Consider the following 24,688-nt stretch of genomic DNA (forward strand, 5'->3'; position numbering starts at 1 on the left):
GTATTGGCATGTGTTGCAATGTTAATATTTCATCATTGATATATAAACTATCAGACTGTGTGGTGGGTAGTAGTGGCTTTCAGTAGGTCTTTAACTATATTTACTGTAAGTCTAGTCCATACCGCATTGTTTAAAAAATTAAAAGTGTTATATCTCACTATCAAATGTTTACAACCCGGAAGGACAATACTGAGTGTCAAAGTTCATACTTTCCCTGCATTAACAAGGAGAGTTTGATTTCCTCCGATTAAATTTCAGTTATTATTTTTGACAGTGTAGAGAAACCCCGCTTTCGCAGAGCATCAAAAAATTGAGTTATACTCTTGTTGTTCCTCCCCACCGAAATCTTTAGTAAAAGGCGAAAGATTTGTGCGATCTGAAGAGAAACAAGAGTGATCTGGCGTGGAAACGTACTGTGGCCAAGGACATTCCCAGCCACAGCGAGGTAACACACGGTCTTAAGGTGGCACACTTGAATGAACCAACAACAACTGATGACATCCAATCACATTCACAGACAACGCAGTGCCACCTTAAATATATCAACACATTTTAGAGACCTTCTATATAACAAGTAGTGTAACAGTGTTTTTCAAATTTTTTTGAGTCAAGGCGCATTTTTTTCATATAAAAAATCTGGAGGCACACCACCAACAGAAAACATTAAGAAATGAAACTTAGTCAACGATAAAAAGTTGTTAAAGTTGAATTTAAAGCATAACCAAACATGCATCACTATAGCTCTTGTCTCAAAGTAGGTGTACTGTCACCACCTGTCACATCACACCCTGACTTAATTTTACTGTATTGGTTTTGCTCCCGTGTGTAGTGTTTTAGTTCTTGTCTTGTGCTCCTATTTTGGTGGCTTTTCCTGTTTTGTTTTTTTTCTTGCATTTTCCTGTTGCAGTTTCATGTCTTCCTTTGAGCGCTGTTCCCCGCATATACTTTGTTGTAGCAATCAAGAATATTTATGTTGTTGCAAACTTTTTTTGGTGTGGACATTGTTGATTGTCATGTCATGTACGGATGTACTTTATTGACGCCGTCTCTGCTCCACACGCTGTAAGTCTTTGCTGTCGTCCAGCATTCTGTTTTTGTTTACTTTGTCACCCAGTTCAGTTTCAGTTTCATTCTGCATAGACATCCCTAAGCTTCAAAGCCTTTTCTTAGGGGCTCTCACCTTTTGTTTATTTTTGGTTTAAGCTTTAGATACCTTTTTACCTGCACACTGCCTCCCGCTGTCGTCTGCAGGATGTCCAACAATTTTCAAAATAAAAGTTCAACATCATGGAAGGATATACCAAAATAAAACCGTTATGTGTTAAAAAACAAATACAAGTGAAGCCAAAACAGATTATATATTCTCGTTGTATGTTACACTACTTGTTATATAGAACGTCTATTTGAAATGACAGCGTGTTGTATGTAATTCCCAGAATCCTTAGCGTGCAAGCCAGAAAATAGTGCAGTAAAGCCAGAAGACTAAAATGTGTTGATATATTTAAAGGGGAACATTATCAGCAGACCTATGTAAGCGTCAATATATACCTTGATGGTGTAAAAAAAATACTATATATTTTTTTAACCGATTTCCGAACTCTAAATGGGTGAATTTTGGCGAATTAAACGTATTTCTGTGTATCGCGCTGGAGGGGATGACGTCAGTATGTGACGTCGCCGAGGTAATACGGCCACCATTTTCATTTTCAACCCATTGTAAACATTGGGTCTCAGCTCTGTTATTTTCCGTTTTTTCGACTATTTTCTGGAACTTTGGAGACATCATGCCTCGTTGGTGTGTTGTCGGAGGGTGTAACAACACTAACAGGGAGGGATTCAAGTTGCACCACTGGCCCGAAGATGCCAAAGTGTCTGCCGCCAGACCCCCATTGAATGTGCCAGAGTGTCTCCACATTTTACCGGCGATGCTAAGACCGACATGGCACAGAGATGTATGGATAACCTGCAGATGCATTTGCAACGATAAAGTCAACAAAATCACAAAGGTGAGTTTTGTTGATGTTGACTTATGTGCTAATCAGACATATTTGCTCGCGGCGTGACTGCCAGCTAATCGATGCTAACATGCTACGCTAATCGACGCTATCATGCTATTTACCGGCGGTGCTAAAGCAGACATGGCACAGAGATGTATGGATAACCTGCAGATGCATTTGCAATGATAAAGTCACAGAAATCACAAAGGTGAGTTTTGTTGATGTTGACGGCCAGCTAATCGATGCTAACATGCTACGCTAATCGATGCTAACATGCTATTTACCGGCGGTGCTAAAGCAGACATGGCACAGAGATGTATGGATAACCTGCAGATGCATTTGCAACTATATTACGTTTCCTTCCACCCACATTTAATGCGAAACAAACACTTACCAATCGACTGATTTAAGTTGCTCCAGTGTCACAAGATGCGAAAGTCCTGATCGTTTGGTTCGCACATTTTACCGGCGATGCTAACGCCATTCAGCCATGCCATGGCTATGAATAGCGTCAATAGCTATTCGCTCAATAGCTTCAGTTTCTTCTTCAATACTTTCATACTCCAACCATCCGTTTCAATACATCCGTAATCTGATGAATCGCTTAAGCCGCTGAAATCCGAGTTTGAATCCGAGCTAATGTCGCTATATCTTGCTGTGCTATTCGCCATTGTTTGTTTACATTGGCAGCACTGTGTGACGTCACAGGGAAATGGATAGTGGCATCGCAAATAGCAAAAATCAAGCACTTTAAAAGCTTTTTTTAGGGATATTCGGAGACCGGTAAATTTTTGAAAAAAACTTCAAAAAATACAACATGCCACTGGGAACTGATTTTTTATTGTTTTAACCCTTTTGAAATTGTGATAATGTTCCCTTTTAAGGTGGCACTGCGTTGTCTGTGAATGTGATTGGATGTCATCAGTTGTTGTTGGTTCATTCAAGTGTGCCACCTTAAGACCGTGTGTTACCTCGCTGTGGCTGGGAATGTCCTTGGCCACAGTACGTTTCCACGCCAGATCACTCTTGTTTCTCTTCAGATCGCATAAATCTTTCGCCTTTTACTAAAGATTTCCGTGGGGAGGAACAACAAGAGTATAACTCTATTTTTTGCCGCCTTGAGTTAGCGGGCCTTCCCTACACTGTGTAAATATCGTTTAAATTAGTACATGCAGCCTATATTGCTCTGGTGAAGTAATAGAGGTGCTGCTATCGACACTCCTAATTTCCTGTGAAGGACATAAGTGTTTGATAAGGTGTAATCTGTACCAGGCGATATCGGCGGTGACTTGCTGTAAATATATCTAACTGTCTGCTAAAATGGAAAAAAGTAGAATCTTCTCAAAGAAATACATATATTAAAGTAGTAACAGTAATATTATCAGTGAAAAATTGAGCAAAACATTTGAATTAAAAGACAAAAAGCTGACATTTTTATACTAATATATATAGTCTTTTATAACAACATTTTGTCTTTGAAAGCATATAATATTTGTTTTTAACATTTAAAAAAATGTGACCATCCGTTTCCTACCGCTTATTTCCTTTTGGGGTCGCTGGCACCCGTCTCAGCTACAATCGGGCGGAAGGTGGCATACAGCCTGGACAAGTCGCCATCTCATCGCAGTGGGGTTTTTTTGTCATTAAATTAGAATTGTTTTACTGTTGTTATTTGTTTCATAAATTCACATGTTATTTGATATTACTAAGTATAACTAGGTTTGTTATTGCCGATACACAAAAATTAACGCATATCCTTGGTTAGATTGGATTTGGCAATTCCAACCGTTTTTACATGACATTGATCACCACCCTTTAGCTCACATTAATTATTAAGGGTATTATTTTTAACGGTGTAGAGAAGCCCCGCTTTGGCAGGGCATTAAAAAATTGAGTTATACTCTTGTTGTTCCTCCCCACGGAAATCTTTAGTAAAAGGCGAAAGATTTATGCGATCTGAAGAGAAACAAGAGTGATCTGGCGTGGAAACGTACTGTGGCCAAGGACATTCCCAGCCACAGCGAGGTAACACACGGTCTTAAGGTGGCACACTTGAATGAACCAACAACAACTGATGACATCCAATCACATTCACAGACAACGCAGTGCCACCTTAAATATAATATATATATATATATATATATATATATATATATATATATATATTTCTCTGATCTGATACAAATTTTAGAGCTTTGAGTAAAAAAAAAAAAAAAAATAAAAACATTTTTAATTTCCGATCTGATGCCAATTTTAGAGCCTTGAATAAAAAATAAAATTTTGAAAAATTATATATATAGATATATATATATATATATATATATATATATATATATATCCAATCTGATGCCAATTTTATAGCTATGAATAAAAAAAAAGACATCAAAAAATTCAAAACATTTTGATTTTCAATCTGATACCCATTTTAGAGCCTTGAGTAAAAAAAAAAAAAAAAAACGTTGTTTATTTCCAATCTGACACCAATTTTAGAGCGTTGTGTTAATTTTTTTTTTTTTAAAAGACAAAAAATGTATTTCCGATCTGATGCAGATTTTAGAGCTAAGAGGGAAAAAAAAAGAGAGAAAAAAAGAGAAAAAGAAAAAATGGATTTCCAACCTGATACAAATTTTAGAGACTTGAGTAAAAGGAAAAAGAAAAAAAAAAGATTTCCGATCTGATACCAATTTTAGAGCCTCGAGTGAAGAAAAACTTTTTTAAAAATGAAATTCTTTTTGATTTTCGATCTGATACCAATTTTAGGAACTTGAGTAAAAAATAAAATAAAACATTGATTTCCGATCTGATACCGATTTTAAAGAATGGAGTAAAAAAGTATAAAAAAAAATTTTTTTTCGATCAGATACCAATTTTAGAGACTCGAGTCAAATAAAAAATAAATTAATAAAAAAACCTTGATTTCCGATCTGATAACAATTTTAGAGCCTTGACTTGAAAAAAAAGTGGAAAAAAAGAAATTCTGATCTGATACCGATTTTAGAGCCTTGAGTAAAAAAAAACGTAAAAATTCAAAACATTTTGATTTTCGATATGATACCAATTTTAGAGCCATGAGTAAAACAAAATATTTTCGATCAATTTAGTAAACTAAAAAGGCCGTATTGGCATGTGTTGCAATGTTAATATTTCATCATTGATATATAAACTATCAGACTGCGTGGTGGGTAGTAGTGGCTTTCAGTAGGTCTTTAAGTATATTTACTGTAAGTCTAGTCGGTATTGCATTGTTTAAAAATAAAAAGTGTTATATCTCACTATCAAGTGTTTACAACCCAGAAGGGCGATACAGAGTGTCGATATCCACACTTTCTTTGCATCATCAGGGAGATTTTGACTTGCTTTGATTAAATTTCAGAAATCATGTTGTTTTCTCGGTCCGAATAGCAGTTTTTGTTGGAGGCTCCCATTAAAAACAATGTGAATATGTGAGGAGCCATCAACATGTGACCTCATCGTCTGTGACTTCCGGTAAAGGCAGGACTTTTTTGTTAGCACCAAAAGTTGGGAACTTTATCATCGATGTTCTCTACTGAATCCTTTCAGCAAAAACATGGCAATATTGCCAAATGATGAAGTATGACACCTAGAATGGAGCTGCTATCCCCGTTTAAATAAGAACATCTCATTTCAGTAGACCTTTAAATGTTTTGTGTAAAAAGTGCTCACATGGGAGTAAAACTGAAAATAATATAAACATGAACATGGGGTAGATAAAAAAATCAGGGAGTATTATCGCCGTATTTTTAATAACTTTCATTTAAATTCTGTCATTCTGATTATCGACGCACGGGGGCGCCATTGACTCCCATCGTTAAAGGTTTTAATTTATTTTATAAAATGTGGATTTTTTTTTTAATACACGCGACTTCCTGGAACTTAGATCTATGTCTAATTGTCTTGCTTTTCAACCAACTCAAAACCTTAAAAAATATCACATGTATCAACCTTGATATAAGACATGTCAACATACTAAACATCAGCATTATGAATACGTAAATGCCATTTAAAGCCCAAAAGTTGACTTCACAACACGTCGATGTGCCCCTTGTGTCGACAACAGGATGTCCAACGATCTTCAAAATAAAAGTTCAACATCATGGACGGATATACCAAAATAAAACCGTTATGTGTTAAAAAAACAACCATGAAGTGAAGCCAAAACAGATGATATATTCTCGTTGTATGTTACACTACTTGTTATATAGAACGTCTATTTGAAATGACAGCGTGTTGTATGTAATTCCCAGAATCCTTAGCGTGCAAGCCAGCAAATAGTGCAGTAAAGCTAGAAGACTAAAATGTGTTGATATATTTAAGGTGGCACTGCGTTGTCTGTGAATGTGATTGGATGTCATCAGTTGTTGTTGGTTCATTCAAGTGTGCCACCTTAAGACCGTGTGTTACCTCGCTGTGGCTGGGAATGTCCTTGGCCACAGTACGTTTCCACGCCAGATCACTCTTGTTTCTCTTCAGATCGCATAAATCTTTCGCCTTTTACTAAAGATTTCCGTGGGGAGGAACAACAAGAGTATAACTCAATTTTTTGTTGTCCTGCGAAAGCGGGGCTTCTATTATCTGTTCAAAGACAATTACTGATAATGCCCGTAACAACGTCGATGTAGCTCCGGAATATCGATATTATTGCGGAAATAGATACTTAGCAATGCCCTTTCAGGTTTTAAGCGTTTGGTAAGAGCCTTTATACGAGGCGATATCGACAATCGCGTACTGTAAATGTATTTAACGTGTCTGCTATATTGGAAAAAATTTGAATTTTTTCAAATAATTACGTATATTTAAAAAAATAACAGTAAAACTATAAAGGAAAAAATTAACAACAAATTTGAATTTAAAGACAAAAAGCTGACATGTTTATACTAATATATATAATCTTTTATAACAACATTTTGTCTTTAAATGCATCTAATATTTGTTTTTAGCATTTTAAAAAATATATATCAAATAAAATGGCCCCACATACTTTTTAAGTACGTGGCCTTAAGTAGAAAAAGGTTAGATCTGAAATATTACAAGCGTTTCAAATAAAATATATACTATGTTTAGCTAGTTAATTAAAAAAAATACTAACTTATCAATTGATTTTAAAAAAATCACAACCACAATAAATAATGCTAATTATTTAACAGAATATTAATATTTTTGTGGAAGTATACTTTTTGACACACCAGGTTATGCAGTTACACAATCGTAACATTATTATTCATTTTATTTTATTCTTACATCGGATAAAAATAGTCAATTTAGATAAAAAAAAGAGCCAACAATTGGTATGTAATGAGAATAAGCTGAAATGTTTTAACTAATAATGAATAATAAGACTCAGTTACCTATTTATTGATTGATTGATTGATTGATTGATTGATTGATACTTTTATTAGTAGATTGCACAGTTTAGTACATATTCCATACACTTGACCACTAAATGGTAACACCCCAATAAGTTTTTCAACGTTAATCAATTCATGGTATATAACACAAAAACTAAAAATATGCCCCTTTGGTGGAGTGAAGTGAAGTGAACTATATTTATATAGTGCTTTTCTCTAGTGACTCAAAGCACTTTTACATAGTGAAACCCAATATCTAAGTTACATTTAAAGCAGTGTGGGTGGCACTGGGAGCAGGTGGGTAAAGTGTCTTGCCCAAGGACACAACGGCAGTGACTAGGATGGCGGAAGCGGGAATCGAACCTGCAACCCTCAAGTTGCTGGCACGGCCGCTCTACCAACCGAGCTATGCCGCCCCAAAACATTTGTTGTTTTTTTTTCTTTGTTATATCCCAACACGTTTATTAGTCAGTCACTGTGAAAATGACAATATATTTTATTGTATAAAACTGAGAGCTCAGTTGCTAGAATTTTGCTGTAAAAAAACTGTAGTACCGTTTTTTAATTGATAGTAATATGCTGAAGAGAAAAAATAAACTGTGAACTGAGCTGCCAGTTATTTTTTACTGCAAAATGTGAAGAAATATTTCTGCAGGTTGTGTAAAAAAAAAAAAAAAGTAATACACCATTAAAGTACATAAGCAATTGTATAATTTAGCAAGTAACTACATAATCTCTCACGACACACGAGAACATATATATGTTTATATTTATGTGTGAATGTCAGCTAAATCCACATCTTGTAATCTGTTTTGGCTTCGCTTCATATTTATTTTTTGTACACATAACGGCTTTATTTTGGTATTTCCTGCCACGATGTTGAGCTTTTATTTTGAAGCTCGGCGGACATCCCGTTTTTGGCGCAAGACATAGATGTACGTTACGTGTTGTGGAGTTAATTATTGGGGTTTACATGGCTTTTACTTATTGTAATGCTGATGTTTACTATGTTGAAATGTCTTATATCAAGGTCGGTAAGTGTAGTTATGGGGACGTTTTGAGTGGGGAGAAAAGAAAGATAACTACAAAGCGAAGCCATTGCTACTGATCGATCCACGCATGCGCGAAAGTTACCTCACTTCCTGTACTTACTCTTTTGTTTTTTTTTACGACGGAGCCTTGTGACCTCATGTTTTGGGATATTTAAATGTTTTTGGAAAAGTGCTTACATGGGAGTAAAACAGAAAATACTATAAACATGACCATGGGGTGGATTTAAAAAAAATCAGGGACTATTTTCGCCATATTTTTAATAACTTTCATTTAAATTATGTCATTCTAATTATTGACGCACGGGGGCGCCATTGACTCCCATCGGTAAAGGTCTACTGAAATGAGATGTTCTTATTTAAACGGGGATAGCAGGTCCATTCTGTGTGTCATACTTCATCATTTTGCAATATTGCCATATTTTTGCTGAAAGGATTTAGTAGAGAACATCCACGATAAAGTTCCCAACTTTTGGTGCTAAGAAAAATGCCCTGCCTCTACCGGAAGTCGCAGACGATGAGGTCACATGTTGATGGCTCCTCACATATTTACAGTGTTTTTAATGGGAGCCGCAAACAAAAAGTGCTATTAAAACAACAATTTCCCCATTAATTTGAGCGAGGATGAAAGATTTCTGTTTGAGGATATTGATAGCAACGGACTAGAAAAAGAAAAAAAACTATTTAAAAAAAAAACGCGATTGCAATTGCGTTGCATTGAGACGGATTCTGATGTTTTTAGACACTTTTATTAGGATAATTCTGGGAAATCCCTTATCTTTCTATTGTGTTGCTGGTGTTTTAGTGAGTTTAACAGTACCTGATAGTCGGAAGTGTACGTCCACGTTTGTCTTGACGCAGCTAGTGTCTCAGGGAAGTCGACGGCAGCTGTACGGACGGCACAAGCTCAGCTGATATCCGGTAAGAGGCGACTTTTTAACCACAATTTTCTCACCGAAACCTGCTGGTTGACATGTAGTCGGGAACCATGTTGGCTTGACCGCGCTGTGATCCATAGTAAAGTTTCAGCTCCGGGAATTTTAAACAAGGAATCACCGTGTGTTTGTGTGGCTAAAGGCTAAAGCTTCCCAACTCCATCTTTCTACTGTGACTTCTCCAATATTAATTGAACAAATTGCAAAAGATTCAGCAACACAGATCTCCAAAATACTGTATAATTATGCCGTTAAAGCAGACGACTTTTAGCTGTGTGTGTGTGCAGCGCTCATACTTCCTAAAAACCCGTGACATCACGCGTACACGTCATCATTACACAACGTTTTCAAGAAAAAACTGCCGGGAAATTTAAAATTGCAATTTAGTAAACTAAAAAGGCCGTATTGGCATGTGTTGCAATGTTAATATTTCATCATTGATATATAAACTATCAGACTGTGTGGTGGGTAGTAGTGGCTTTCAGTAGGTCTTTAACTATATTTACTGTAAGTCTAGCTGATACCGCATTGTTTAAAAAAAATTTAAAAACGTATATATATTTCCGATCTGATGCCAATTTTATAGCTATGAGTAAAAAACAAAGACATTAAAAAATTCAAAACATTTTGATTTTCAATCTGATACCCATTTTAGAGCCTTGAGTAAAATAAAAAATAAATTAATAAAAACATTGTTAATTTCCAATCTGACACCAATTTTCGAGCCTTGTGTTAATTGTTTTAAAAAGACAAAAAATTGATTTCCGATCTGATGCAGATTTTAGAGCTAAGAGAAAGAAAGAAAAAAAGAAAAAAAGAGAAAAAGAAAAAATGGATTTCCAACCTGATACCAATTTTGGAGCCTTGAGTAAAATAAGAAAAAAAAAAAAAAACATTGTTATTTTCCGATCTGAGACCGATTTAAAGAATGGAGTAAAAAAGTATTAAAAAAAAAGTTTTTTCGCTTGGACACCATTTTAGAAACTCGAGTCAAATAAAAAATAAATTAATAAAAAAAAACCTTGATTTCCGATCTGATACCAATTTTTAAAGCCTTTAGTAAAATAAGGAAAAAAAAAAACATTGTTATTTTCCGATCTGAGACCGATTTTAAAGCCTCGAGTGAAAAAAAACATTTTTAAAAATGAAATACTTTTTTGATTTTCGATCTGATACCAATTTTAAAAACTTGAGTTAAAAATAAAAATAAAATAAAACATTGATTTCCGATCTGATACCGATTTTAAAGAATGGAGTAAAAAAGTATTAAAAAAAAAGTTTTTTCGATCAGATACCAATTTTAGAGACTCGAGTCAAATAAAAAATAAATTAAATAAAAAAAACCTTGATTTCCGATTTGATAACTATTTTAGAGTCTTGACTAAAAAAAAAGTGGGAAAAAAAAAATTCTGATCCGATACCGATTTTAGATCCTTGAGTAAAACAAAATATTTTCGATCAATTTAGTAAACTAAAAAGGCCGTATTGGCATGTGTTGCAATGTTAATATTTCATCATTGATATATAAACTATCAGACTGCGTGGTGGGTAGTAGTGGCTTTCAGTAGGTCTTTAACTATATTTACTGTAAGTCTAGTCCATACCGCATTGTTTATAAAGTAAAAAGTGTTATCGATGATAAAGTTCCCAACTTTTGGTGCTGACAAAAAAGTCCTGCCTTTACCGGAAGTCGCAGACGATGAGGTCACATGTTGATGACTCCTCACATATTCACATTGTTTTTAATGGGAGCCTCCAACAAAAACTGCTATTTGGACCGAGAAAACAACACGATTTCTGAAATTTAATCAAAGCAAGTCAAAATCTCCCTGATGATGCAAAGAAAGTGTGGATATCGACACTCTGTATCGCCCTTCCAGGTTGTAAACGCTTGAAAGTGAGATATAACACTGTTAATTTTTTAAACAATGTGATATCGACTAGACTTACAGTAAATATAGTTAAAGACCTACTGAAAGCCACTACTACCCACCACACAGTCTGATAGTTTATATATCAATGATGAAATATTAACATTGCAACACATGCCAATACGGCCTTTTTAGTTTACTAAATTGCAATTTTAAATATCCCAAAACATGACGTCACAAGGCTCCATCTTAAAAAAAAAAGTAAGTACAGGAAGTGAGGTAACTTTCGCGCATGGCTTCGCTTTGTAGTTATCTTTCTTTTCTCCCCACTCAAAACGTCCCCATAACTACACTTACCGACCTTGATATAAGACATTTCAACATAGTAAACATCAGCATTACAATAAGTAAAAGCCATTTAAACCCCAATAATTAACTCCACAACACGTAACGTACATCTATGTCTTGCGCCAACAACGGGATGTCCGCCGAGCTTCAAAATAAAAGCTCAACATCGTGGCAGGAAATACCAAAATAAAGCCGTTATGTGTTCAAAAAATAAATATGAAGCGAAACCAAAACAGATTACAAGATGTGGATTTAGCTGACATTCACACATAAATATAAACATATATATGTTCTCGTGTGTCGTGAGAGATTATGTAGTTACTTGCTAAATTATACAGTTGCTTATGTACTTTAATGGTACCTGGTGTATTTCTTTTTTTCCCCCACAACCTGCAGAAATATTTCTTCAGATTTTGCAGTAAAAAATAACTGGCAGCTCAGTTCACAGTTTTTTTTTCTTTTCAGCATATTACTATCAATTAAAAAACGGTACTACGTTTTTTTTTACAGTAAAATTCTAGCAACTGAGTTCTCAGTTTTATTCTGTAAAATATATTGTCATTTTCACAGTGACTGACTAATAAACGTGTTGGAATATAACAAAGAAATAAAAACATCAAATGTTTTGGGGCGGCATAGCTGGGTTGGTAGAGCGGCCGTGCCAGCAACTTGAGGGTTGCAGGTTCGATTCCCACTTCTGCCATCCTAGTCACTGCCGTTGTGTCTTTGGGCAAGACACTTTACCCACCTGCTCCCAGTGCCACCCACACTGCTTTAAATGTAACTTAGATATTGGGTTTCACTATGTAAAAGCGCTTTGAGTCACTAGAGAAAAGCGCTATATAAATATAATTCACTTCACTTCACCAAAGGGGCATATTTTTAGTTTTTGTGTTATATAACATGAATTGATTAACGTTGAAAAACTTATTGGGGTGTTACCATTTAGTGGTCAATTGTACGGAATATGTACTGTACTGTGCAATCTACTAATAAAAGTATCAATCAATCAATCAATCAATCAATCAATAGGTAACTGAGTCTTATTATTCATTATTAGTTAAAACATTTCACCTTATTCTCATTACATACCAATTGTTGGCTCTTTTTTTTCTCCAAATTGACTATTTTTATCCGATGTAAGGATCAAATAACCTAGTGTGTCAAAAAGTATACTTCCACAAAAATATTCATATTCAGTTAAATAATTAGCATTGTTTATTATGGTTGTGATTTTTTAAATCAATTAATAAGTTAGTTGTTTTTTTTTTATTAACTACCTAAACATAGTATATATTTTCAGTACATTTTATTTGAAACGCTTCTAATATTTCAGATCCAACCTTTTTCTACTTAAGGCCACATACTGAAAAGTATGAGGGACCATTTTATTTGATATATATTTTCACGGTGGCAGAGGGGTTAGTGCGTCTGCCTCACAATACGAAGATCCTGCAGTCCTGGGTTCAAATCCAGGCTCGGGATCTTTCTGTGTGGAGTTTGCATGTTCTCCCCGTGACTGCGTGGGTTCCCTCCGGGTACTCCGGCTTCCTCCCACTTCCAAAAACATGCACCTGGCGATAAGTTGATTGGCAACACTAAATGGTCCCTAGTGTGTGAATGTGAGTGTGAATGTTGTCTGTCTATCTGTGTTGGGCCTGTGATGAGGTGGTGAATTGTCCAGGGTGTACACCGCCTTCCGCCCGACTGGAGCTGGGACGGGCGCCAGCGCCTGCCGCGACCCCAAAAGCGGTAGAAATGGATGGATATAATTTTCAAAATGTTAAAAACATATATTATATGCATTCAAAGACAAAATGTTGTTATAAAAGACTATATATGTTAGTATAAAAATGTCAGCTTTTTGTCTTTTAATTCAAATTTTTCCCCTTACAATTTCACTGTTATTTTATTTTTATATACGTAATTATTTGAGAAGATTAAACTTTTTTCCATTTTAGCAGACACGTCAGATATATTTACAGCAAGTCATCGTCGATATCGCCTCGTAAATGTTACATATTATTTTAACGCTTATATCTTGAAAAGGCAATACGGAGTGTCGATTTCGGCATTTCTATTACTTCAACAGAGAGATATCGGCTGTATGTACGACTTTATTCAGGTATTGACTTTTGACAGATTACAGAAGCCCCGCTTTCGCAGGGCACCAAAAAATTGAGTTATACTCTTGTTGTTCCTCCCCACGGAAATCTTTAGTAAAAGGCGAAAGATTTATGCGATCTGAAGAGAAACAAGAGTGATCTGGCGTGGAAACGTACTGTGGCCAAGGACATTCCCAGCCACAGCGAGGTAACACACGGTCTTAAGGTGGCACACTTGAATGAACCAACAACAACTGATGACATCCAATCACATTCACAGACAACGCAGTGCCACCTTAAATATAATATATATATATATATATATATATTTTACTATATATATATATATATATATGTATATATATATATACATATATATGTATATATTTCTCCGATCTGATACAAAGTTTAGAGCTTTGAGTAAAAAAAAAAATAAATAAATAAAAACATTTTTAATTTCTGATCTGATACCAACTTTAGAGCCTTGCGTAAAAAAATTTAAAAGAGAAAAAAACTGATTTCCGATCTGATGCCGATTTTAGAGCCTTGAATAAAAAAAAATAAAAAAAATAAAAAATGATATATATATATATATATATATATATATATATCCGATCTGATGCCAATTTTATAGCTATGAGTGAAAAAAAATACATTAAAAAATTCTAAACATTTTGATTTTCAATCTGATACCCATTTTAGAGCTTTGAGTAAAATAAAAAATAAATAAAATAAAACATTGTTCATTTAGAGCTAAGAGGGAAAAAAAAGAAAAAAAGAAAAAATGGATTTCCAACCCGATACAAATTTTAGAGACTTGAGTAAAATAAAAAATAAAAAAATTAAAAACATTGTTATTTTCCGACCTGAGACCGATTTTAAAGCTTTGAGTGAAAAAAACATTTTTAAAAATGAAAATCTTTTTGATTTTCGATCTGATACCAATTTTAAGAACTTGAGTAAAAAATAAAAATACAATAAAACATTGATTTCCGATCTGATACCGATTTTAAAGAATGGAGTAAAAAAGTATAAAAAAAAACGTTTTTTCGATCAGATACCAATTTTAGAGACTCGAGTCAAATAAAAAATAAATTAATAAAAAAAACCTTGATTTCCGATCTGATAACAATTTTAGAGTCTTGAGTTGAAAAAAAAGTGGGGGAAAAAAAAATTCTGATCCGATACCGATTTTAGAGCCTTGAGTAAAAAAAAAGGTAAAAATTCAAAACATTTTAATTTTCGATATGATACCAATTTTAGAGCCATGAGTAAGACAAAATAGTTTCGATCAATTTAGTAAACTAAAAAGGCCGTATTGGCATGTGTTGCAATGTTAATATTTCATCATTGATATATAAACTATCAGACTGTGTGGTGGGTAGTAGTGGCTTTCAGTAGGTCTTTAACTATATTTACTGTAAGTCTAGCTGATATCGCATTGTTTAAAAATAAAAAGTGTTATATCTCACTATCAATCATTTACAACCCAGAAGGGCGATACAGAGTGTCGATATCCACACTTTCTTTGCATCATCAGGGAGATTTTGACTTGCTTTGATTAAATTTCAGAAATCATGTTGTTTTCTCGGTCCGAATTGCACTTTTTGTTGGAGGCTCCCATTAAAAACAATGTGAATATGTGAGGAGCCATCAACATGTGACCTCATCGTCTGCGACTTCCGGTAAAGGCAGGACTTTTTTGTCAGCACCAAAAGTTGGGAACTTTATCATCGATGTTCTCTACTAAATCCTTTCAGCAAAAACATGTCAATATTGCCAAATGATGAAGTATGACACCTAGAATGGAGCTGCTATCCCCGTTTAAATAAGAACATCTCATTTCAGTAGACCTTTAAATGTTTTGTGTAAAAAGTGCTTACATGGGAGTAAAACAGAAAATAATATAAACATGAACATGAGGTAGATAAAAAAAAATCAGGGAGTATTATCGCCGTATTTTTAATAACTTTCATTTAAATTCTGTCATTCTGATTATCGACGCACGGGGGCGCCATTGACTCCCATCGTTAAAGGTTTTAATTTATTTTATAAAATGTGGATTTTTTTATTAATACACGCGACTTCCTGGAACTTAGATCTATGTCTAATTGTCTTGCTTTTCAACCAACTCAAAACCTTAAAAAATATCACATGTATCAACCTTGATATAAGACATGTCAACATACTAAACATCAGCATTATGAATACGTAAATGCCATTTAAAGCCCAAAAGTTGACAACAGGATGTCCAACAATCTTCAAAATAAAAGTTCAACATCATGGACAGATATACCAAAATAAAACCGTTATGTGTTAAAAAAAACAACCATGAAGTGAAGCCAAAACAGATTATATATTCTCGTTGTATGTTACACAACTTGTTATATAGAACGTCTATTTGAAATGAAAGCGTGTCGTATGTAATTCCCAGAATCCTTAGCGTGCAAGCCAGCAAATAGTGCAGTAAAGCTAGAAGACTAAAATGTGTTGATATATTTAAGGTGGCACTGCGTTGTCTGTGAATGTGATTGGATGTCATCAGTTGTTGTTGGTTCATTCAAGTGTGCCACCTTAAGACCGTGTGTTACCTCGCTGTGGCTGGGAATGTCCTTGGCCACAGTACGTTTCCACGCCAGATCACTCTTGTTTCTCTTCAGATCGCATAAATCTTTCGCCTTTTACTAAAGATTTCCGTGGGGAGGAACAACAAGAGTATAACTCAATTTTTTGTTGTCCTGCGAAAGCGGGGCTTCTATTACCTGTTCAAAGACAATAACTGATAATGCCCGACACAACGTCGATGTAGCTCCGGAATTTCGATATTATTGCGGAAATAGATACTTTGCAATGCCCTTTCAGGTTTTAAGCGTTTGGTAAGAGCCTTTATACGAGGCGATATCGACAATCGCGTACTGTAAATGTATTTAACGTGTCTGCTATATTGGAAAAAATTTGAAATTTTTCAAATAATTACGTATATTTAAAAAAATAACAGTAAAACTATAAAGGAAAAAATTAACAACAAATTTGAATTAAAAGACAAAAAGCTGACATTTTTATACTAATATATATAATCTTTTATAACAACATTTTGTCTTTAAATGCATCTAATATTTGTTTTTAGCATTTTAAAAAATATATATCAAATAAAATGGCCCCACATACTTTTAAGTACGTGGCCTTAAGTAGAAAAAGGTTAGATCTGAAATATTACAAGCGTTTCAATTAAAATATATACTATGTTTAGCTAGTTAATTAAAAAAAAATACTAACTTATCAGTTGATTTAAAAAAAATCACAACCACAATAAATAATGCTAATTATTTAACTGAATGTTAATATTTTTGTGGAAGTATACTTTTTGACACACCAGGTTATGCAGTTACACAATCGTAACATTATTATTCATTTTATTTTATTCTTACATCGGATAAAAATAGTCAATTTAGAGAAAAAAAAAGAGCCAACAATTGGTATGTAATGAGAATAAGCTGAAATGTTTTAACTAATAATGAATAATAAGACTCAGTTACCTATTGATTGATTGATTGATACTTTTATCAGTAGATTGCACAGTTTAGTACATATTCCATACACTCGACCACTAAATGGTAACACCCCAATAAGTTTTTCAACTTGTTTAAGTCGGGGTCCACGTTAATCAATTCATGTTATATAACACAAAAACTAAAAATATGTGTAGTGAAGTGAAGTAAATTATATTTATATAGCGCTTTTCTCTAGTGACTCAAAGCGCTTTTACATAGTGAAACCCAATATCTAAGTTACATTTAAAGCAGTGTGGGTGGCACTGGGAGCAGGTGGGTAAAGTGTCTTGCCCAAGGACACAACGGCAGTGACTATGATGACGGAAGCGGGAATCGAACCTGCAACCCTCAAGTTGCTGGCACGGCCGCTCTACCAACCGAGCTATGCCGCCCCAAAACATTTGTTGTTTTTATTTCTTTGTTAAATTCCAACACGTTTATTTGTCAGTCACTGTGAAAATGACAATATATTTTACAGTATAAAACTGAGAGCTCAGTTGCTAGAATTTTACTGTAAAAAAAACTGTAGTACCGTTTTTTAATTGATAGTAATATGCTGAAAAGAAAAAAAAAACTGTGAACTGAGCTGCCAGTTATTTTTTACTGCAAAATCTGAAGAAATATTTCTGCAGGTTGTGTAAAAAAAAAAAAAAGAAATACACCAGGTACCATTAAAGTACATAAGCAATTGTATAATTTAGCAAGTAACTACATAATCTCTCACGACACACGAGAACATATATATGTTTATATTTATGTGTGAATGTCAGCTAAATCCACATCTTGTAATCTGTTTTGGCTTCGCTTCATATTTATTTTTTGTACACATAACGGCTTTATTTTGGTATTTCCTGCCACGATGTTGAGCTTTTATTTTGAAGCTCGGCGGACATCCCGTTGTTGGCGCAAGACATAGATGTACGTTACGTGTTGTGGAGTTAATTATTGGGGTTTAAATGGCTTTTACTTATTGTAATGCTGATGTTTACTATGTTGAAATGTCTTATATCAAGGTCGGTAAGTGTAGTTATGGGGACGTTTTGAGTGGGGAGAAAAGAAAGATAACTACAAAGCGAAGCCATCGCTACTGATCGATCCACGCATGCGCGAAAGTTACCTCACTTCCTGTACTTATTTTTTTTTTACGACAGAGCCTTGTGACGTCATGTTTGGGATATTTAAATGATATTTAAAATTGCATTTTAGTAAACTAAAAAGGCCGTATTGGCATGTGTTGCAATGTTAATATTTCATCATTGATATATAAACTATCAGACTGTGTGGTGGATAGTAGTGGCTTTCAGTAGGTCTTTAAGTATATTTACTGTAAGTCTAGTCGATATCGCATTGTTTAAAAAATTAAAAGTGTCAAATCTTACTTTCAAGCGTTTACTACCCAGAAGGGCGATACAGAGTGTCGATATCCACACTTTCTTTGCATCAACAGGGAGATTTTGACGTCCTCCGACTAAATTTCAAATATTTTTTCTAACAGTGTAGAGAAGCCCCGCTTTCACAGGACAACAAAAATTGATTTATACTCTTGTTGTTCCTCCCCACGGAAATCTTTAGTAAAAGGCGAAAGATTTATGCGATCTGAAGAGAAACAAGAGTGATCTGGCGTGGAAACGTACTGTGGCCAAGGACATTCCCAGCCACAGCGAGGTAACACACGGTCTTAAGGTGGCACACTTGAATGAACCAACAACAACTGATGACATCCAATCACATTCACAGACAACGCAGTGCCACCTTAAATATAATATATATATATATATATATATATATATATATATATATATATATATATATATATATATATATATATATATATATATATATATATATATATATATATATATTTCTCCGATCTGATACAAATTTTAGAGCTTTGAGTAAAAAAAAAAATAAATAAATAAATAAAAACATTTTTAATTTCTGATCTGATACCAACTTTAAAGCTTTGCGTGAAAAAATTTTAAAAGAGAAAAAAATTGATTTCCGATCTGATGCCGATTTTAGAGCCTTGAATTAAAAAAAATACAAAATTTAAAATAAATTATATATATATATTTCCGATCTGATGCCAATTTTATAGCTATGAGTGAAAAAAAAAATACATTAAAAAATTCTAAACATTTTGATTTTCAATCTGATACCCATTTTAGAGCCTCAATTTTTTTGATGCCCTGCGAAAGTGGGGCTTCTCTACACTGTTAAAAGTAATATTGGAAACTTATTTGGAGGAAGTCAAAATCTCCCTGTTGATGCAAGGAAGATATGGATATCGACACTCTGTATTGCTCTTCTGGTTTGTATACACTTGATAGTGAAATACAACACTTTTTTTAATAAACAATGTGATGTCGGTTAGACATACACACACACATATGTATATATATATATATATATATATATATATATATATATATATATATATATATATATACATATGTCTCCAATCTGATACAAATTTTACAGCTTTGAGTAAAAAATAAAAATTAAAAAAAACATTTATAATTTCCGATCTGATACCAACTTTAGAGCCTTGCGTAAAAAAAATTTAAAAAGAGAAAAAAATGTATTTCCGATCTGATGCCGATTTTAGAGCCTTGAATAAAAAAACTTTAAAAAAAATGATATATATATATATATATATTTCCGATCTGATGCCAATTTTATAGCTATGAGTAAAAAAAAAGACATTAAAAAATTCTAAATATTTTGATTTTCAATCTGATACCCATTTTAGAGCCTTGTGTTAATTTTATTTTTTAAAAAGACAAAAAATTGATTTCCGATCCGATGCAGATTTTAGAGCCAAGAAAAAAAAAAAGAGAAAAAGAAAAAATGGATTTCCAACCTGATACAAATTTTAGAGCCTTGAGTAAAATAATAAAAATAAAAAAATTAAAAAATCATTGTTATTTTCCGATCTGAGATGGATTTTTAAAGCTTCGAGTGAAAGATTTTTTTTTAAAATGATAAACTTTTTGATTTTCGATCTGATACCAATTTTAAGAACTTGAGTAAAAAATAAAAATACAATAAAACATTGATTTCCGATCTGATACCGATTTTAAAGAATGGAGTAAAAAAGTATAAAAAAAAAACGTTTTTTCGATCAGATACCAACTTTAGAGACTCGAGTCAAATAAAAAATAAATTAATAAAAAAAACCTTGATTTCCGATCTGATAACAATTTTAGAGTCTTGAGTTGAAAAAAAAGTGGGGAAAAAAAAAATTCTGATCCGATACCGATTTTAGAGCCTTGAGTAAAAAAAAAACGTAAATATTCAAAACATTTTGATTTTCGATATGATACCAATTTTAGAGCCATGAGTAAAACTAAATATTTTTGATGAATTTAGTAAACTAAAAAGGCCGTATTGGCATGTGTTGCAATGTTAATATTTCATCATTGATATATAAACTATCAGACTGTGTGGTGGGTAGTAGTGGCTTTCAGTAGGTCTTTAACTATATTTACTGTACGTTTAGCTGATATCACATTGTTTATTAAACAAAAAGTGTTATATCTCACTGTCAAGTGTTAACAGCCCGGAAGGGCGATACAGAGTATTGATATCCACACTTTCTTTGCTTCATCAGGGAGATTTTGATTTCCTCCGACTATATTTCAGATATTATTTTTAACAGTGTAGAGAAGCCCCGCTTTCGCAGGGCATCAAAAAATTGAGTTATACTCTTGTTGTTCCTCCCCACGGAAATCTTTAGTAAAAGGCGAAAGATTTATGCGATCTGAAGAGAAACAAGAGTGATTTGGCGAGGAAACGTACTGTGGCCAAGGACATTCCCAGCCACAGCGAGGTAACACACGGTCTTAAGGTGGCACACTTGAATGAACCAACAACAACTGATGACATCCAATCACATTCACAGACAACGCAGTGCCACCTTAAATTAAAAAAATTATATATATATATATATATATATATATATATATATATATATATATATATATATATATTTCTCCGATCTGATACAAATTTTAGAGCTTTGAGTAAAATAAATAAATAAAAACATTTTTAATTTCTGATCTGATTCCAACTTTAAAGCCTTGCATAAAAAAATTTTAAAAGAGAAAAAAATTGATTTCCGATCTGATGCCGATTTTAAAGCCTTGAATAAAAAAATGACAAAATTAAAAAAAAATTATATATATATATATATATATATATATATTTCCGATCTGATGCCAATTTTATAGCTATGAGTGAAAAAAAAATACATTAAAAAATTCTAAACATTTTGATTTTCAATCTGATACCCATTTTAGAGCCTCAATTTTTTTGATGCCCTGCGAAAGTGGGGCTTCTCTACACTGTTAAAAGTAATATTGGAAACTTATTTGGAGGAAGTCAAAATCTCCCTGTTGATGCAAGGAAGATATGGATATCTACGCTCTGTATTGTTCTTCTGGGTTGTAAACGCTTGATAGTGAAATACAATACTTTTTTTAATAAACAATGTGATGTCGGTTAGACATATATATATATATATATATATATATATATATATATATATATATATATATATATATATATATATATTTCTCCAATCTGATACAAATTTTAGAGCTTTGAGTAAAAAATAAAAATAAAAAAATCATTTATAATTTCCGATCTGATACCAACTTTAGAGCCTTGCGTAAAAAAAATGTAAAAAGAGAAAAAAATTGATTTCCGATCTGATGCCGATTTTAGAGCCTTGAATAAAAAAAACGTTTAAAAAAATTATATATATATATATATCTCCGATCTGATGCCAATTTTATAGCTATGAGTAAAAAAAAAAGACATTAAAAAATTCTAAATATTTTGATTTTCAATCTGATACCCATTTTAGAGCCTTGAGTAAAATAAAAAATAAATAAATAAAAACATTGTTAATTTCCAGTCTGACACCAATTTTAGAGCCTTGTGTTAATTTTTTTTTAAAAAAGACAAAAAAATTAATTTCCGATCTGATGCAGATTTTAGAGCCTTGAGTAAAATAAGAAAAAAAAAAAAAAAAAACATTGTTATTTTCCGATCTGAGACCAATTTTTAAAGCCTCGAGTGAAAAAAACATTTTTAAAAATGAAAATCTTTTTGGATTTCGATCTGATACCAATTTTAGAGCCTTGACTTGAAAAAAAAGTGGGGAAAAAAAATTCTGATCTGATACCGATTTTATAGCCTTGAGTAAAAAAAAAACGTAAAAATTCAAAACATTTTAATTTTCGATATGATACCAATTTTAGAGCCATGAGTAAAAAAAACGTAAAAATCCAAAACATTTTGATTTTCGATATGATACCAATTTTAGAGCCATGAGTAAAACAAAATATTTTCGATCAATTTAGTAAACTAAAAATGCCGTATTGGCATGTGTTGCAATGTTAATATTTCATCATTGATATATAAACTATCAGACTGTGTGGTGGGTAGTAGTGGCTTTCAGTAGGTCTTTAACTATATTTACTGTAAGTCTAGTCCATACCGCATTGTTTAAAAATAAAAAGTGTTATATCTCACTATCAAGTGTTTACAACCTGGAAGGGCGATACAGAGTGTCGATATCCACACTTTTTTTGCATCATCAGGGAGATTTTGACTTGCTTTGATTAAATTTCAGAAATCATGTTGTTTTCTCGGTCCGAATAGTACTTTTTGTTGGAGGCTCCCATTAAAAACAATGTGAATATGTGAGGAGTCATCAACATGTGACCTCATCGTCTGTGACTTCCGGTAAAGGCAGGACTTTTTTGTCAGCACCAAAAGTTGGGAACTTTATCCTGGATGTTCTCTACTGAATCCTTTCAGCAAAAATATGGCAATATTGCCAAATGATGAAGTATGACACCTAGAATGGACCTGCTATCCCCGTTTAAATAAGAACATCTCATTTCAGTAGGCCTTTAAATGTTTTGTGTAAAAAGTGCTTACATGGGAGTAAAACAGAAAATAATATAAACATGAACATGGGGTAGATTAAAAAAATCAGGGAGTATTATCGCCATATTTTTAAATAACTTTCCTTTAAATTCTGTCATTCTGATTATCGACGCACGGGGGCGCCATTGACTCCCATCGTTAAAGGTTTTAATTTGTTTTGGAAAATGTGGATTTTTTTTAAATACACGCGACTTCCTGGAACTTAGATCTATGTCTAATTGTCTTGCTTTTCAACCCACTCAAAACCTTCAAAAATATCACATTTATCAACCTTGATATAAGACATGTCAACATACTAAACATCAGCATTATGAATACGTAAATGCCATTTAAAGCCCAAAAGTTGACTTCACAACACGTCGATGTGCCTCTTGCGTCGACAACAGGATGTCCAACGATCTTCAAAATAAAAGTTCAACATCATGGGAGGAAATACCAAAATAAAACCGTTATGTGTTAAAAAATAAACATGAAGTGAAGCCAAAACAGATTATATATTCTTGTTGTATGTTACACTACTTGTTATATAGAACGTCTATTTGAAATGACAGCGTGTTGTATGGCAGATCACTCTTGTTTCTCTTCAGATCGCCTAAATCTTTCGCCTTTTATTAAAGTTTTCCGTGGGGAGGAACAACAATAATATAACTCAATTTTTGATGCCCTGCGAGAGCGGGGCTTCTCTACTTTGTCCAAAATAATATTAACAGTAGACATTGTGAGCTGATATTAGACGATCAACATTATACATCATCAATCGGAATCAGAAAATCTTAAATAACTAATGATGTGCGATTCTTACTTGGTATCGGCGACAACGAACCGATAGACATACTTTGAAATATCAAATAACATATGTATATTTTTTAGAAAAAAAAAGTAAAACAATTGTATTTTAATGAGAAAGGCTGACATTTTTAAACTAATATTAGTAACATACTTAGTCACCTATTACACAAATTTTGTTTTAAAATATATTATTTTAGATTTTTTTGTTGTTGGTTCATTCAAGTGTGCCACCTTAAGACCGTGTGTTACCTCGCTGTGGCTGGGAATGTCCTTGGCCACAGTACGTTTCCACGCCAGATCACTCTTGTTTCTCTTCAGATCGCATAAATCTTTCGCCTTTTACTAAAGATTTCCGTGGGGAGGAACAACAAGAGTATAACTCAATTTTTGATGCCCTGTGTAAGCGGCGCTTCTCTACACTGTTAAAAGTCAATAACTTGAAAAATTACAACAAGCAGCCGATATTGCTCTGATGAAGTTGTAGAAGTGCTGATATCGACACCCTGTATTGCCTCATCAGGATATAAGCCTTTGATAAGGAGAAATTCTTACGAGGCGATATCGACTTTGACTTGCTGTGAATATATCTGTTGTGTCTGCTATAATGAAAAACTTTGAATCTTCTCAAATAATTACGTAAATTATAAAAATAACTAAAATTATAAGGGAAAAATTGAGCAAAACATTTGAATTAAAAGACAAAAAGCTGACATTTT

The 24,688-nt window shown here is 33.3% G+C and overlaps 1 protein-coding gene, 1 long non-coding RNA gene and 10 other non-coding genes across 13 annotated transcripts in view; 6 read left to right on the forward strand and 6 right to left on the reverse strand.

Annotated features, from left to right (window-relative positions):
- Window positions 1-24,688, reverse strand: part of slc7a6 (solute carrier family 7 member 6) — a 260,369-nt gene that overhangs the window by 94,306 nt on the left and 141,375 nt on the right. The window lies entirely within an intron of this gene.
- The window catches only part of LOC133546593 (uncharacterized), a 242,783-nt gene that overhangs the window by 76,628 nt on the left and 141,467 nt on the right, over window positions 1-24,688 (forward strand). The window lies entirely within an intron of this gene.
- LOC133548349 (U5 spliceosomal RNA) lies at window positions 283-396 on the reverse strand. The gene has a single exon (XR_009805883.1). It is a non-coding gene; the product is annotated as a U5 spliceosomal RNA (small nuclear RNA).
- LOC133548346 (U5 spliceosomal RNA) lies at window positions 3,018-3,131 on the forward strand. The gene has a single exon (XR_009805880.1). It is a non-coding gene; the product is annotated as a U5 spliceosomal RNA (small nuclear RNA).
- Window positions 3,860-3,973, reverse strand: LOC133548292 (U5 spliceosomal RNA). Its single transcript, XR_009805829.1, has one exon. It is a non-coding gene; the product is annotated as a U5 spliceosomal RNA (small nuclear RNA).
- On the forward strand, window positions 6,469-6,582 carry LOC133548325 (U5 spliceosomal RNA). Its single transcript, XR_009805860.1, has one exon. It is a non-coding gene; the product is annotated as a U5 spliceosomal RNA (small nuclear RNA).
- Window positions 13,717-13,830, reverse strand: LOC133548309 (U5 spliceosomal RNA). The gene has a single exon (XR_009805845.1). It is a non-coding gene; the product is annotated as a U5 spliceosomal RNA (small nuclear RNA).
- On the forward strand, window positions 16,312-16,425 carry LOC133548326 (U5 spliceosomal RNA). The gene has a single exon (XR_009805861.1). It is a non-coding gene; the product is annotated as a U5 spliceosomal RNA (small nuclear RNA).
- Window positions 18,726-18,838, reverse strand: LOC133548335 (U5 spliceosomal RNA). Its single transcript, XR_009805870.1, has one exon. It is a non-coding gene; the product is annotated as a U5 spliceosomal RNA (small nuclear RNA).
- LOC133548382 (U5 spliceosomal RNA) lies at window positions 20,892-21,005 on the reverse strand. The gene has a single exon (XR_009805913.1). It is a non-coding gene; the product is annotated as a U5 spliceosomal RNA (small nuclear RNA).
- Window positions 23,753-23,863, forward strand: LOC133548358 (U5 spliceosomal RNA). Its single transcript, XR_009805892.1, has one exon. It is a non-coding gene; the product is annotated as a U5 spliceosomal RNA (small nuclear RNA).
- Window positions 24,271-24,383, forward strand: LOC133548343 (U5 spliceosomal RNA). The gene has a single exon (XR_009805878.1). It is a non-coding gene; the product is annotated as a U5 spliceosomal RNA (small nuclear RNA).

This window comes from Nerophis ophidion, linkage group LG02 (genome assembly GCF_033978795.1).
Source record: "Nerophis ophidion isolate RoL-2023_Sa linkage group LG02, RoL_Noph_v1.0, whole genome shotgun sequence".
NCBI lineage: Eukaryota > Metazoa > Chordata > Actinopteri > Syngnathiformes > Syngnathidae > Nerophis > Nerophis ophidion.